Raw genomic sequence first — 15,302 nt, forward strand, 5'->3', positions numbered from 1 at the left:
CTAAACTGCTGGTTATTATCCAGCAGCCTGTGATTCTCTAGGTGTTTGAAAATTGATTGCTTAATGTTTTGCATTCCTCAATGTCCACAGTTCAAGGGTGAGCAGCCACATGTATAATTTCCAGCGTAGGTCATGTGTTTGTCCTTTGTTGGTCTCTGGACAGTATACACACACACACACACACACAACACACACACATCTTTTTGTTTCAAAAATCATTCTGTCATTTAATTAGACATGCATTTTTTTTGTTTGTTTTGTAATAGTTCCTAGGCTCTTCATTTATTCCTTTGTATTTACTGATAATAAGCATGGATGGTGGAGCACTGGGCCAATCCCCGGGGATACGCTGGCATGTGAAACAGAGCTGAGTCATGTCCTTCTGGAACTTGAAATCCAGTGATGATATTTTCAGATTGTAAGTTAAGACTGTAAGCAAAATAAACAGGTACTGCCATGGAGAATCAATAGCAAGGTCTTTCATAATAGGAAACAATTTAAGCTGAGACCTGAAGAACACAAGGGGGAAGCAGGTAGTGGAGGTGGAAGAAAGAAGCAGTTAACAGCCCTGGGGAGAGTAGGAGCTTAGCCTGTTCTAGGACGTAAAGCAAAGCAAAAGAAAGTGTACTTTGGGAAGAGGAGAAAATAAGAGTGATAAGGGGCACGTCATCAAGTACCTTGCACACAAGAGTGAACATACATTTCCATTTTCCAAGAAAAACCCTGGCTTACCTTTGTCCCTGTGCAAGTGCGGATAGGGCCTCTGCTATCTGTCTTGGCATTTTACATCTTGTCAAGGAGAACTTCCCCTGGTGCTTTTCTGCTAGGTATATAAAGGATCTTTTTCTATTGTCTTCCATGTGTTTTGCAAATTGAACTTCCTAACTTGTTTTGACTTGGATAATTTTATCTGTAAATGGTTGTATTGGTTCATGATACTGGTCCTCTGTAAGCTGGTACCCTTCCCAGTTTTTATTGCATTCCAAGTAGTTATTTCTAATCTTATAAAACAACAGCTCTTCTTTAAACACCTTCAGCTTCCATTACCTAAATTTAGTTTCTTCTTTTGGTATGTGAATTATTTCCTTTGGGAGTATAAAAATCCCATAAATTCCTTTTTTATTTCTTTTATTCATGAGATTATTCTGAGTATTTCTATATTGCAATTTGAAATTTATTGAAATAAATTACAATAGGACCCCATTCTTTGTAGAACATTATCATCAAGAATGTAATATATCATGGATTAAATCATGTCCCCTCCCCCCAAACATAGTTATAACCAACCAAAGACTGATGTAGAGCCATTACAGTAAAATAGGAAAGATGTGCTCATCTTTTCCAAGTCACATCCTCACTTCACCATGGGCAAAGCAGAATAAAGATGCATGAAGGTGAGCGAGTAGGAACCAGAAGGTGGGAGGGACATTTCAGCACAGTGAGTCATGTGCCTAGTGAAATCTCTTGATTGGTTTCCAACCACTTGGCTATAGGACGTTCCCCATTCCCACCTCGGTTTGTAGCAAAGGAACATGGGATATGGCACAGAATGCCCACACAGACTCACATACTTTAGTTCTCTCCACTCATTACTCACTCATTCAACAAATAGCGATGAGCACCTACCATTGCACTATGCCCAGGTAGCACTGTGCCAAGTACAAAGCATCTTGGAAAAAACCATACTTCCCATACTTGGTTCTGAATCCTTCAAGAATATGGAAAAAAAAAACCACTACATTCTACTGTTTTCCTCCTTTGATAATTTTACTTCTTTTATTAGAATTTTAAATTTCTGGAGCCAACGTGGTGGCTCAACAAGCTAACCCTCTGGCCTTTGGTGCCAGCAAACCACATGGGTACCAGTTTGAGTCCAGACTGCTCCATTTCTGATCCAGTTCCATTTTTATTGCCTGGAAAAACAGAGGATAGTCTAAGTCCTTGGGATCCTATACCTATATGGTAGACCCAGTGGAAGCTTCTGACTCCCAGATTTGGATCAGCTCAGCTCTGGCTGTTACAGACATTTGGGGAGAGACCCAGTGGATAGAACACCTTCTTTCTCCATCTCTCCTTCTCTCTGTGAAATCTCTCTTTCAAATAAAAATAAATAAATCTTTAATGAACAGAATTTGAAATAGCTTCTATTTCAGAACACCTGTCTAGAGATTGCCTTTTATTGTAGAAATCTTGAAATTTTCAATTAATTACTCCTACTTTGGAAAGATTAAGTTGATAAGAATATCTCCCTCAGTTGACAGAGATGCACACACAGCACACCCAAAGAGCTACATGGGGAAAAAAAAAAAAACAAAGATCATGGTGAAGAAACAGAAACCAAGGAATGCCAAAGACTTTGAGCAGATGGCCAGAACCAGGAGAGGACATGGAGCAGACTTGTCCTCACCACCCTCAGAAGAACCCAATCCTACTGACACCTTCATTCCAGATATCCAGCCTCCAGGATTGTGATTCAGCACATGCATGTGGTTGAAGCTGCTCAGTTTATGAACATTTGCTGCTCCCCACACTAGGCAGCTGCAAGTGATTCATAATCAGTGTGCCTGAAGGGCAACCTCCACAGGTCTTCACACTCGCACATCTAGGGACTATCTTTTCCCACGCAGAAAGACAAAGCAGACTTCTAGGACAATGCTAGTCACCAGAGGACACCTTCAATATGGGCACAGGGATTTGTTCTCAATGCTTGAGAAGGATTTACTGCCAAGATTTGTAAAACACTTGCAGCAACATTCCATGCAGGAAGTGGGTATTCAACCTAGAGGCTGACAACCATGCAGCTTACATCAGAGTCCCTGGCTTCCATTCTCAAGCCTAGCTCCAGAGCCCAGCTATTTGCTAATACAGACTCCAAAAGGCAATGGTGGTGACTCGGCGGCTGAATCCTTGCCTCCATTTTGGGAAATCTGGATTCAGCTATTGACGCCCATTTTGGCCTGGCCAAGTCCAAACTGTTGTGGGCATTTGAGAAATGATGGGAAACAACTCCCTCTCTGCTTGTTGCTTTCTCCCTGTTTAACTTAATTTACATAAAATGTTGTCAAGCAGTAGTTGATGCTTCAGAAATCCCACCTTGGCTGAAGAGAAAAGAGAATAAATGAGACAGAATGCATCTGAAGAAAGTGAGAACAGAACTCATTTATTTAACACAGAAGCTTCCAAGACAATCTTCCAAAAAGAAAAGCATTTTCTTTGTGACATCCATCCCCAAAAGATATCCCTGGTGGAAGCAGAGAGGCAGTTCCCCAGCACAGCCACCCAAGTTGGCAACCACTTGTTTTGATAAGGTACACTCTTGGTGAGGCACCTGTGCCAATTCCTATGTTCACAAGCTACACATTTTATTTCTGTTTTTTTCCCTCAACTTACAAGATTCAACAGGAAAGTTTAGGCTTTTTTATTCCTTTCAAAAATTTGGAATGCCTCCTTTGGGTTTATGGCTAAGTTGATCATAAGAAGTTGCTCTGCTTAGTTTAGATACTGTCAGGGTCTGTATAGGAGAGTAAGAGAAATTCATCGACACCAAGAATGTAGGATCAGAGTGCTGAATTTATTATGTGTCTCACCTGTGCCTCACTCTCTGTGAGACAGACACTGTATTTATCCCTTTTTTTACAGATGAAGAAACTCAGGCACTGAGAGACTAAGTGTCTTGTCTAAGGCTACAATACTAGTAAGGGATGAACTAGGGTTTGAACCCATAGCTGGTCCAAGAACATTCTTGTGAGTACTAGACTGTGCTGTCTCCTGGGAACTGGATTGGAAGTGAAACAGAATCTCTCTCTCTCTCTTTCTTTCTCTCTCTCTCTCACACACACATCTTTTCCATCTCCCTCCACCTTTCATGTTTCCCGCTTCTCTGCTTCCTGCCCCCTGTCCCTGTCTGTCACTATTGCAAACTCTCCTTTAGTATGTTTCTCCTCTACTCCACCTTGGTGATTGCCTGAGTTGCTCCTGCTTTATGTTCTACGCAGCTTCCCTTTACTCCTAGCTTTTGCTGCTCTCTACCTTCAGCCTGCAGGTGGCCCATCATTGCTCTTTGTACCTCCATTGTACACCATCTTACTGCAGAGCCTCCGTAGACAGAAGCCTCCGTAGACAGAATTCCTATTGGGTCAGTTCTTTGGTGCTCTCCACCCTAGCCCAATCATTTGTGCCTATGTGTTGAGTCACAGGGACAGAACATGGTGAGCGGCTGCCGAGAGGGATGCCTCATAAACACAACATCACCTTTGTTTTTCTCAGAAAAACTATCTGCTGATCAATTCTGTCACAGATAAGCCTGCCAATCAAATCTGTGCCCTTTGCCTGGGCCAACAATGTCCCTGGTATAATAACTCTCATGCACGCTGTGTATCACTGTGTGATGCTGGTAGCTGATTGTGAGTGAATAAATGGGAATCTTGTCTGGCTCTTCCAAGAGAAGACAAATGGGCCTGAACTGCAAAGCATATCTGATCACAGGGCATCCCTGTCCTCAGAAGGAAGCAAGAGACAGAGAACCAAGCCACCACACACTGAAACACACTTTGAAAGACACACATCTGTGACTTCAACAAACGGGAGTCCTCCATCTATGCTGGGATAAGAGATTTTAAAAAGACCCTATTTTAGGCTGACGGAATGCTCAGCATTGGTCTACAAATAAAATCTAGATTTCTCTGGGAGATGACGGTAAGCTGCAAGGAGCCTAGGCTCACAGAGCCAAACTAGGGCACATGAAATCTCTTTATCAGGTTTCTGAAGTCACCGCTCCATGAACCAGGTTTCTGCAACACATATTGGCATTGGCTGGCTCACCTGAATATAAAAAGGTATTTAAAAAGTCTACAGAAAGATCTCTTCTTATTTAAACTGATTCTGTTCCAAGAAAGTACTTAAATGACACATTCCTGCTTCCACATAATCACTTAACAGATTTGAGCAGATTTGTTACAATGCTGGACAGGTGTTATGTCTGTTTATCCCAGCCTTCCACACCTTGCAAGATCACTTTGCTTTCTTTTGAGACATTTTGTTCCCATCTTTGATATACTGGATTGATTGAAAACAGGCCGTCCATATACTTCAAGAGAACAAAACACCCTTTTTCATTAAAAATAGATCGCACCAGGCACAAGATAGACATTTAAACAAAGGATATTCCAAATTGTCGGTCTGTATAGTTGATCCCTTTTCAATACCATCCGAAACACCTAACAAACTGTCCTTACCACTAAATCGGAATCTGTGGAACTAGCATAAGGCATTCATGATTAACCCTGTCAACTTTTTTTTCCTAAAAAAATAACCTTCATTGTTTATGCCATTGTAGTAAAGGATTCCCCTCCTGCATGCAGCAAGTCCAGAATGAAAGTGGGTTGTTGCCATAGCAACAAAATACAAGGCAGAGAACTCCTGAGAAGGAGGAGTCTCTATACCCAAGGCCACAGTAGTAAGAAAGCCTCGGGCCCCAGAACTGTGGCACAAAGAGAAGCAACCTTGCCCTGACTTCACAGTGCCAGATGGCCTGCTGTTGACATAGGGTTCCCCAACCCCCGGCAAATTAGTTGCATAATTATGAATCATTCATTCAGAAACTATTTCACTTCAGTGTAAACTGACATACTTATTAAGCAGTCTTTTTTCTCTTTGAATAGCCTGGTATTAGAATCTTTCTCCAAATACCTGGCAGGTTAGTACCTTGCACCTGTTGAACTGCTTGGTGGATCCCTTCTTAAATGCAGAGGTAGCAAAACAGACGTGCTCTCAAAGGCTCACTGGTTAGTGGGCTGGCAAGCATATTTAAAGGACACACAGCATTACACATCATCTTAAATACATCCTTCTGCAGGACATCATGGGAGTGAGGATACAAATGAGGAGAGAACAGCACCCTTGGGGAAACACACAAGAAGGAGAGAAAGGACACAGGTTGTGTGTCCACTTATATCCCAAAGGTCCAATTCAAGGAACTAGGGGTGCTTCTCTGTTCGTATCTACTGGCTTTGGGATGATCCTGGCAGAGAAGACAATGTAAGTAGAGGTCCCACATACAAGGAAAGTCTGATATACATAGCAAACACACATGCAGTCGGCAGGTGTTGAGCAAGATGCAGCCACAAAGCTGTCCACAGTGGGACCAGGACACAGAACTCCTTGTGCCTGAACAGGTGGGACAGTGGGGGCACCAACATGGCAGAGCTTGCTTTCTTGGGTAGATTCCCAGCAGCAGTGAGGCGAAATGCTTCCTGGATAAAATTAGAGTATGAGGATCCATTCCAAGGCTGAGTCTGAGTCCCAGTGGAGCAAGAGGGCTGGAAGGGTGAAGACAGATTCCAGAAACATCTGGTGAGTAGCCACATAGCTCCTTATGATGACTCACCTCTCCAAATCCCTCAAACCCAAATCTCCTTCCTCCTTTCATGACCCATTTCAACACTAAGAAAATCCTGGAGAAGCAAGGGTAAGATTTGCAGCCACGATAACTCCCTCAATAGAATACAACTTACATTTTTCCAGCCACTTACAGTGTTCAGAATGCCTTAAAGCGTTTTTGACCTCGTTGATGGACAGGCAAAAATATTTATTTCTTGAATTCAGTCTAGGGCACTGATTCCTGTCATTAATGGTCATGAGGGTCAGCGAGAGAAAGGAGATTTTCAGAAAGATTCTGAGCAATATATCAATGCCAACTCAGAGTGGCAGGCAAAACAAAATGGATAAGGCTTCATGTTGAGATAAGATCATTTCTCCCTGGCTCTTCTGGTTTCACAGTGAATGTTAATTTCTAGAGCATTCCTATAAAGGAGAAAAGTGGCAAAGGAGCTTGGCTCCATTTCAGTGTGGGGGATGGGGAGTGGCAGGGACATGAATGCATGGCGAGAGCTGACTTACCAGGGGCCAGGCTAGATGGAGGCAAGCCTAAGGGCAGAGCTTGGGCAGCCTGGCCTCTCCCAGTTTTATCATGTAAGCCTATCCTGATGGAATTATTGTACTTTACACAGCTTGTCCAGATATCATTTAAAAAGAGGAAGCAAAGACTTGGGTGATTTTCCAGATAATTTCCTTAAAAGAAAAAAAAAAAAAAACAACCTCTCTTTCCTCCAAATTGTTTATAATTGATGCAATACAGGAAGTCTCACTGCTTTTTAATGAGTTCCCAAACTCAAATTCTGCTATTTAATTTTTTTTGAAATCTGCATTTGCCTGAAATATCTCAGTAATTCAAGTGAAAAGGAGGTTCTGCCTAAATTATGAAAATAACCTCAATTTACTTCTTTGCGTAGCAGAGGGAGAAGTGGGCAGTGCCAGGGACTGGGTTGTAGGAATCACCCTCTTCCCTACAGCCTGGGGCACGCAGATTCCTTTTGATGATAGGACACGAGTGGAGGGACACCCTGGGCTCCCACTCAACATTGCCATGCTCCCTGCTTCCCAATCTAAGCGTCTGAGTGTTTCTCCTTTGTGCATTTGACCTGCCAGGACGGAAACAGACACCACTGGCTTTGTTTCACTTGCACGGAGGTGAACATGTAGACTATCCTGACGACTCATTTCAGTTCCTGGTAAAGGGTCAGCTTTGGACTCAGTTTATTTTTGTATGTATTTATATAACCAGCAATTGTGCTGGCAGCAATGAAGCAAGGAGAGGACTGCATTGGCTGCTGTGTTGGCTGAGCACATGTCCCAGTTCTTTGTTTGACTCTAGTCCCTGTTATCTGCCACGTTGCTTTTGTCTTTCCCTCGTTCAAGCCACTCTCCCCATTCGCTCCTTTCGTCTTCTCTCTCCAGGGACAGGGTCACACGCCTCTCGATGCTTTTAGTTCGGAGAAAACCTAGGATTACAAAGAGGTCCACATGCAGCAGCTCTGCTAAAAAGACAGAGCCCTATCCTGGAGCTATTTTGGAGTCTGTCTGTGTAGCAGGGTGCCTACGGGTTTGCCTCTTCATGGGGGCTCGCAGACAAAAGCTGCTGATCTGGACAACACACAGAGGCAGCTCCTTGGGGCAGACATGAGATCTGTCCCGACTTTCCAGCAGTCAGAAGAGCCAAGAGCAGAAGACACTGGCCAGGCCACCCTGGTACCCAGCCAGAGTGCAAGGAGTATCCTGCACACTCACAGCCCCACACTACTTGGCTCCTTACAGCAGACACCCCAGGTTGCATCTCCCAAAATGAAGTCAACTTTCATAGCTAAAATCACTGCATTCATACACCCTCAAAACTATGCTTTCCCAAAATGTAAAAAGCAGTCAGCAGACTCCATCCATCCAAACCATTGTCTCTAAGTGGTTAATTCAAGAGGAAAGAAAAGAATGGAGGAGACAGGGGGTGGGGGAAGGCAGGCAGAGGCGCTGGAGTCTTTGTTTCCCTCCCATCTGGCTGGAAGCCAGAGGCAAAGATCGAAGAGACCTATCCTTTGTGCACTGATCTGACAGGCATCCGGTTCTACCACTCGGCAAAATCAAAGTGAAATGCATTCACACATTCATGGCCACTGCTAGGAGGTTACTCAGAAAGCCAGGTCTGCCCATACTGAGTGGCTGCCAAGGTTGCCGGGCAGCATTTTCGCTTTCAAGGTCATGGCAAAATGAAGAGAGTTCCACTTTCTCCACCAGGGTCTGTCACTGTGTTCTCCTAGTCCTCCAAGTGCATGTGCTCTGTGGCTTTAAGGAGAAAGAGACATCTTTCTAGTCCCTCTATCAAGTCTGGTTAGGTTTTAGCATGTAACATTCCTGGCCATAAATAATTCAAAAGGCATGAAGATTTTCTTCATTCTCCATCTACCCTGCACACAACAACCACCCCCCCCCCACACACACACCCCTACCCCTGCTTTCTGACGTATAACACATGCTAATTTAATCAACTGGCAGTTGATTGTCCTAGTTGCTGACTCATGCCGACCTGGCCCCTATGGACTAGCAGGGCTGTGTTATCTCCTCCGGAAGTGAACGATGAAGAAGTACGGTCCTGAGCTGACCATCCCCTTTCTTCTGGCATCCATTGTTTCCTTCTTTGTCTGTCCCCTCCCCTGGAAAAAATTCTTTACAAATGCATTTCCTAATGCACACGCCAGCAGCTCACGTGGCAGCCACACCACCTGTAAGGATCCAAACTATGCAAGTGGTGCAGCCTACCAGGTGCTCCTACCCAGATACAACACATGAAAATGTCTCCCATGCTCCTAAATGTTGTTCTCTAGACACAGTCACTGCACGTGTCTGGAAGAAGGGAAGAGGGGGATCCGCAAAGACAGGTGGGAAGGAGAGTGAGGCAGAGTCAGCCCTTGTTATCTACGCCATAAAAGTACACACGTCAGGGAGACAGCATGCGTGCTGGAAAATCCAGCAGCTCCAGGAAGTTGATTAAAAAGTGTGAGTAGTCATCATTCAGCAAACCAGGGGACTTCTGGACCTTGGGCATCTATGAAAGAATTTTCCAGAAAACAAGTTGGGAGCAGAAGGGAAAAGCACAAGGGGAGGAGGTTGGGACATTTAAAACGGATCTTCCAAAATGAAAGGACCAAGAAGACATAAGATAGTACCCACAGGAAGTCTAGCTAACCCTGTGGTAGATTTCCTTTTCCTTCTGCTCTTTCTTCTGAGCTTTAAATATGTGTGTTATGAAGCAGCAGTCTCCATCTCTAACCCAGAGGGAATCTTTTAAACCCCTCCCCACATGATCATCCATCCAAAGGCTTGCTGAACACTAGGAAACAAAAGGTGATGTACCCTCTTGCCTCCAAATGCCTGCGAAAGCACTTAGCAGCATTCCCGGCCCCAGTTCACCCATCATTTTGTTTGCTTTCTCCTCCTAACCACCTTGGAAAGTACACAGAGCTGGGAGCATTAGTCCCATTCTGACAGAGACTGAGATCTATAAGAAGGCAGACAGGCAGAACTGACAGCATGTCCATCAGAGGCTCTGCTCCAGGCCAGTGGGCATCACATAGTACATCGAACAGCTTAGATACCAGGCTTATCATCTAGGAAGCAAATGGAACAGCAAAACCTGAAAACTTTTTTGAGAGAGTTGATATCCCTGGTCACCATACACTCCACCCTCTGCCCCAACACTCCGTGCCGACTGTCCCTACTATTCAGTTGGTTCAAAGAATCCCTGAGCTGTTCAATGTGTAATTGCATGTTTCCTGGCCCTTTGTCACTCTGGACTGTAAGTTCCTCCTGGCCAGGCACTCGGGCTGGGAAGCTTTGGTGTATCCCATAATGATAAGAAAAAAAGACTGGAGTTTTCTGCTTGCTTGTTAAAACACTTCAAGACTTCTAGGGTGAAAAATGCTGCCACAGTCACCATTCTTTTCAAATCTCTGCCTGCTTTGGTCATTCCCCCAGAATGATAGCTATGTCCACATTCCTTTGTGTGTGCACATGTGTGTCTTTAACTGCATTGCTCAATGTCCCTCTTTTAGGGGTTTCTTCCTAGAGGTTCCCTGCTGACAAACAGGATGTATACAGCAGCGAGAGCTCTCTTCCCTAAGAACTAAGAGCATACACAACCTACTTCCTTCAGGAAGCCCAGGAAGGAGAACAAACCAGAAGTCCTCCTGTCTCACAGCATCCTCAGTCATAGCACAAGCATTCCACACGTCTTTCTTCTGATTTATGGCCCTACAACTGGGGTCACTGGGGAGCTGAGAAAGTTAGCCCTGCTGGAGTAGGGGTTGGGGGGAGCTTTAGTGCCCGGCACATAGCAGCCTAACAGCACATGCTTCACTGCCAAGAATGGAAGGCGTGGTTCACTTTGTCCTTATTTGACCAGAAGGCTAGACATGGAATGCTGCCACTGTGCCTGGGCTGGAAACGCACAAGGAGGTCATAAAAAAAGCACATAGCCAGGAATGGCTTCTAGACTAACGGTTTGCACAGTAACTCCATACAGGAGTCATGGGGCAGAAATAAGCTTAAGAGAGGGTCGGGAGCACAGGCTCTTTAAGGCTGTAAGATGCGTCTTTCCCCAGAAATACTCAGCCTAGCCTCCAGGGACAGACTGTGTACCCTCCCCCACAGACTCTGCCACCTGCCAGAGCCATTTGCAAAGCAGCTTGTAAGAGCAGCTAAGTGAATGAGCCACTTGTCCGGTCTCCATGCAGGAGGCCAACAAGGACTTTGTGCACTGATGAGAGGAACGATAAAATGACATGAAATAGTTTATCTATTTTGAACATTCACAATATGAACCAAGGTTATACACAAAGCTGAGAAGCCAACACATAAGGCTAGCATTGGCCTACAAGGTTAGGTCCAGTGGAAAGACGGAAAAAGAATAGCTATTTCATGCCAGAAATCCTAAGGTGTTCCATGACTAGTGGATTGCCCTTCCCAGAAACAGCTTCATGAGTTGTTTTCTCCACTGAGGACAATGCAAGGGGGAGCCTCCTCCACCTGCTACCTGCCACCCCTAGGGGTCTGAAATAAAGTGCAACCATCCCCTTGCTATTCCTGAGGCACTGGTTCCAGGACACAGCAGATGCTCAAACCCAGACACTCAAGCCCCTTATATAAAATGGCATGTAACATACATTTTCCATATGCTGTAAATCATTTTTAGATTGCCTATAACATCTAACACTATGTGGTACTTGTGCTAACAACATATATGCTATGTAAATAGGTGTTGTATGATATTGCTTAGGGGAAAATAATAAAAAATATAGTGTATACATGTTTGAAACACAAGACATTTTTCCACTTTTTAATTTTTGCAATTTTAAAAACATTTTGCCACATCCACTTCAATACAGATGCCAAACATGTATTTATATATAATATATATGCACAAATTACTTTTTCTTGAAATCAGAGGTATTAATGACAATGAAATCAGAGGGATTCATAATAATGAGCATAACATGGCAAAGTATATTGTTGGGGCCAGTGCTGTGGCTTAGCATGTTAAGTTGCTGCCTGTGACATTGGCATCCGATACAGACACTGCCTCATGTCCTGGTTGCTCCACTTATAATCTAGCACATTGCTAACTCACCTGGAAAAGCAGAAGAAGTTGGCTCAAGTGCTTGAGGTCCTGTTGCTCAAGTGGGAAGCCTGGATGCTGGTCCAGGCTGTTACCTTCAGCCTGATTCAGCTCCAGTCATTGCGGCCATTTATGGAATGAACCAGCAGATGGAAGTATTTTTTTTCCTCTCTCTCTCCATCTTTCTCCCCTCCCCCTTTCTCTGTAACTCTCTCTCAAATACATAAACAAATCATTTTTTAAAAAGTGTTATTTACATGGCATGACCTTGTGAAGCTATATTTATAACTGAATATCCAATAATATGACATCCACAGTATTTTATACTTTTCCTATATATTAACTTCCATAAAAAGAAGAAATGTGATATTTTTGCTTTCTGCATTTGATTTATTTCACTTAGCATAACTGCGTTACATCCATTTTGTTACAAATGAGCAAATACATTCTTTTTTATCCAGCCCCTTTCTTATGGACCAAGACAGGGGAGGAAGATGGTTCAAGTCCTTGGGACCCTACACCCACATTGGATACCCGGAAAAAGTCCTGGCTCCTGGCTTCAGATCAGCTCAGCTCTGGCTCTGGCAGCCATTGAGAGAGCGAATCAGTGGGTAGAAGATCTCTTGCTCTGTCTCTCCTTCTCTCTGTAAATCTGCCTTTCAAGTAAAAATAAATGTGTCTTTAAAAAAGAAAGTAAGACCAAATTACATTCTTTTAAAAAAATGTATTTATTTGAAAGATAGATATAAGCAGGAAGGGGAGAGAGAGAGATCTTTTTCTCTCTAAATCCCTAAATGGCTGCAATGGTCAGAGCTGTACCAGGCCCAAACTGTCTTCCCAGTCTCCCACATGAATGCAGGGGCCCAAGCACTTGGGCCATCTTCTGCTGCTTTTCCAGGCACATTAGTGGTAAGCTGATTCAGCAGCAGAACAGGGAGTGTCAAATTGGTATCCATAAAGGGTACTGGCATCTCAGACAGAAGCTTAACATGCTATACAACACCACCAACCCATGATTTCATTCCTTTTTATGGATGAACAATACTCCAGAGGATATACATATACAATTTATTTTCTTTGTCCAGTCATCAGTTGATGGCTATCTAGGCAAATTGCATTTTTTTGCTATTGTGAATTGAGCTTCTATATACCTAGGAGTGAAGGCATCTCTTTTATACACTGATTTCACTTTTTTTTTTTACTATACACCCAGGACTGTGATAGCTGGGTCATACGGCAGACGAAAGAGTGCTCAGGATATCTAGCCACTAGATAAATGCAAATAAAAACCACCATGAGGCACCACCTCACTCCAGTCAGAGTTGCTATTATCCAAAAATTTAACAATCACAAATGCTGGTAAGATTGTGGGAGGAAAGAAACCCTAACATGCTGCTGCTGGTAATGTTGGGGAAAGAGCATGGAGATGCCTCAGAAAACTAAAAACTGTTCCCGAATGTTCTTGATCAGCAATTTGTTGAATCTTCTTGAAGATGCAGAGGGCTGACTGCCTAAGCTGAATGAAAGCAGGTTCCTTTGTGTACCCATGCATTGCGCTGCTCGGCTTTGCCTGGATGTCACACTGCTCCATGTCCAGTCCCCTCTATCTACACAGCAGACAGTGGGGCACACCAAAAAGCAGAAGCGCTGGGGGGGTCGACTTCTCCTGCAGACCTCTCTCCTTAGTGTGTGGGTGGGCGTCTGCCTCAGTTCTCTTCCCCTGTCTTCCCTCGGCATATGTCATATCCCAATTTCCACTTTCAAGGCCACCAGTCATAGTGGACACAGGCCACTCATATAACCTCCCTTCGTCTTGATTATCTCTTTCAAGGCCAAAGCAGCCATTTGTTGAGATGGTGGCAATTAGTCCTCCAACACACAGATTTGGGGAGGACAAAATTCAGGCCATAACAACACTGCTGAGGTACTTTTCTTTCTGCGGTTTAGTCTCTCTGTCTGTGTCATAAAGTTGGTGAACAAAGAGTCAGCTCAGACCCAAGGAAACGCAGGTTCAATTCCCACTGTGTTTGCCTACCACTGGTCCCACAATCTCTGGCTGAATAAGCCTGCAGCACCACAGGTAGCAGTAGCAGCAAAGAATGTGTTTTTTCTGTAAGTACTAATTTCCCAGTCAATTATTCCACTGAAGAAGCAGAAAGAGAGGGCAGCAAAAATAATTGTCAATGGCCTGCCCCTGGTTCCTGTCACCAGATTGCCCTATTTTAGTAGCCTGCCCCTTCTGCCTTGCCCCACCTTTTTCAGCACCACATCTGAAAGTCTATTTTGGTAACAGAATGGAGCTTTAAACATAAACTCAGACTCCACATTTGATAAATCCAAGTGGCAGGAACAGCTCCACATGGCAGGTTCATACCTGGCTCTCTCCAGTTGTAGCTTTTCTCCACCAGGGTAACACTGATTCCAGAGGCAGCCTTGTCACTATTGCCCCAGATGAAAGTCACTTCAAGGAGGGGCAGGGTCATTTCCTAATTTCCAAAGCATCTGGCTGTCCCACTGGAAACTTACCCTGCCCAGGAAAGTCCCTGACCCCTGTCCAGCCCCACACAGCCTACTCAAGGACAGAAAGACAGTAAATGCTGAAGAGGTAAATTTTCGCTTCTTAACTTATAGGAAAGTTAAATGGGTAAAAGTCAAAAGAGTTTTTACAATACATTTAGTGCTTTAAAAATTCCCATTTTCCAGGCTGTGGTCCACTGCCTAGATTTCCTGGTACCTAAGCAAGTGTTACAGTTCTGGGAGAAACACAGCCAACAGCTGGCAGGCATTCTGGGCCTTGTTAATGCTAAGTGTGTGTTAACTACACCAGTGTGCCAGAATGGGTACCATTTTTTTAAGCCATGTGGGAAGGGCCAGTGAGCCCCACTAAAAGACAACCCTAAGGCCTGCACTAGATGGATGGGGCAAGGGCAGGGGGAGGGGAGCTATAATGTGCCCTGGAGGAAGAGGGTTTGGGGAAGTGTGGGAGTGGGGGACACCAAGAGAGTACTTTACAGGTGTGGAATGACTTCTGGGAGCTTCCACAAATCAGGCCACTGCACTCAAAAGTGAACAGGGAGTTGAGGGTGGGTGACTTAGTTAGGTGATATCAGAGGGCATGTCTGGATTAGATCAATATACCCACCCATGTGGGAGCCCTGGGCTGGCTAGGTGGCATCAGCCCCCATCTGCCAGGGCACATAAAAGCTAAGGCTGGGGGCCCTGCCTGGTAGGCAGGCAGGGCTAGGCCACAGTATCCATCAGTGAGTGTTGGGGCCAAGAATGGGCTGTGCAGTGACACCAACAG

Source organism: Ochotona princeps, chromosome 5 (genome assembly GCF_030435755.1).
Source record: "Ochotona princeps isolate mOchPri1 chromosome 5, mOchPri1.hap1, whole genome shotgun sequence".
Lineage (NCBI taxonomy): Eukaryota > Metazoa > Chordata > Mammalia > Lagomorpha > Ochotonidae > Ochotona > Ochotona princeps.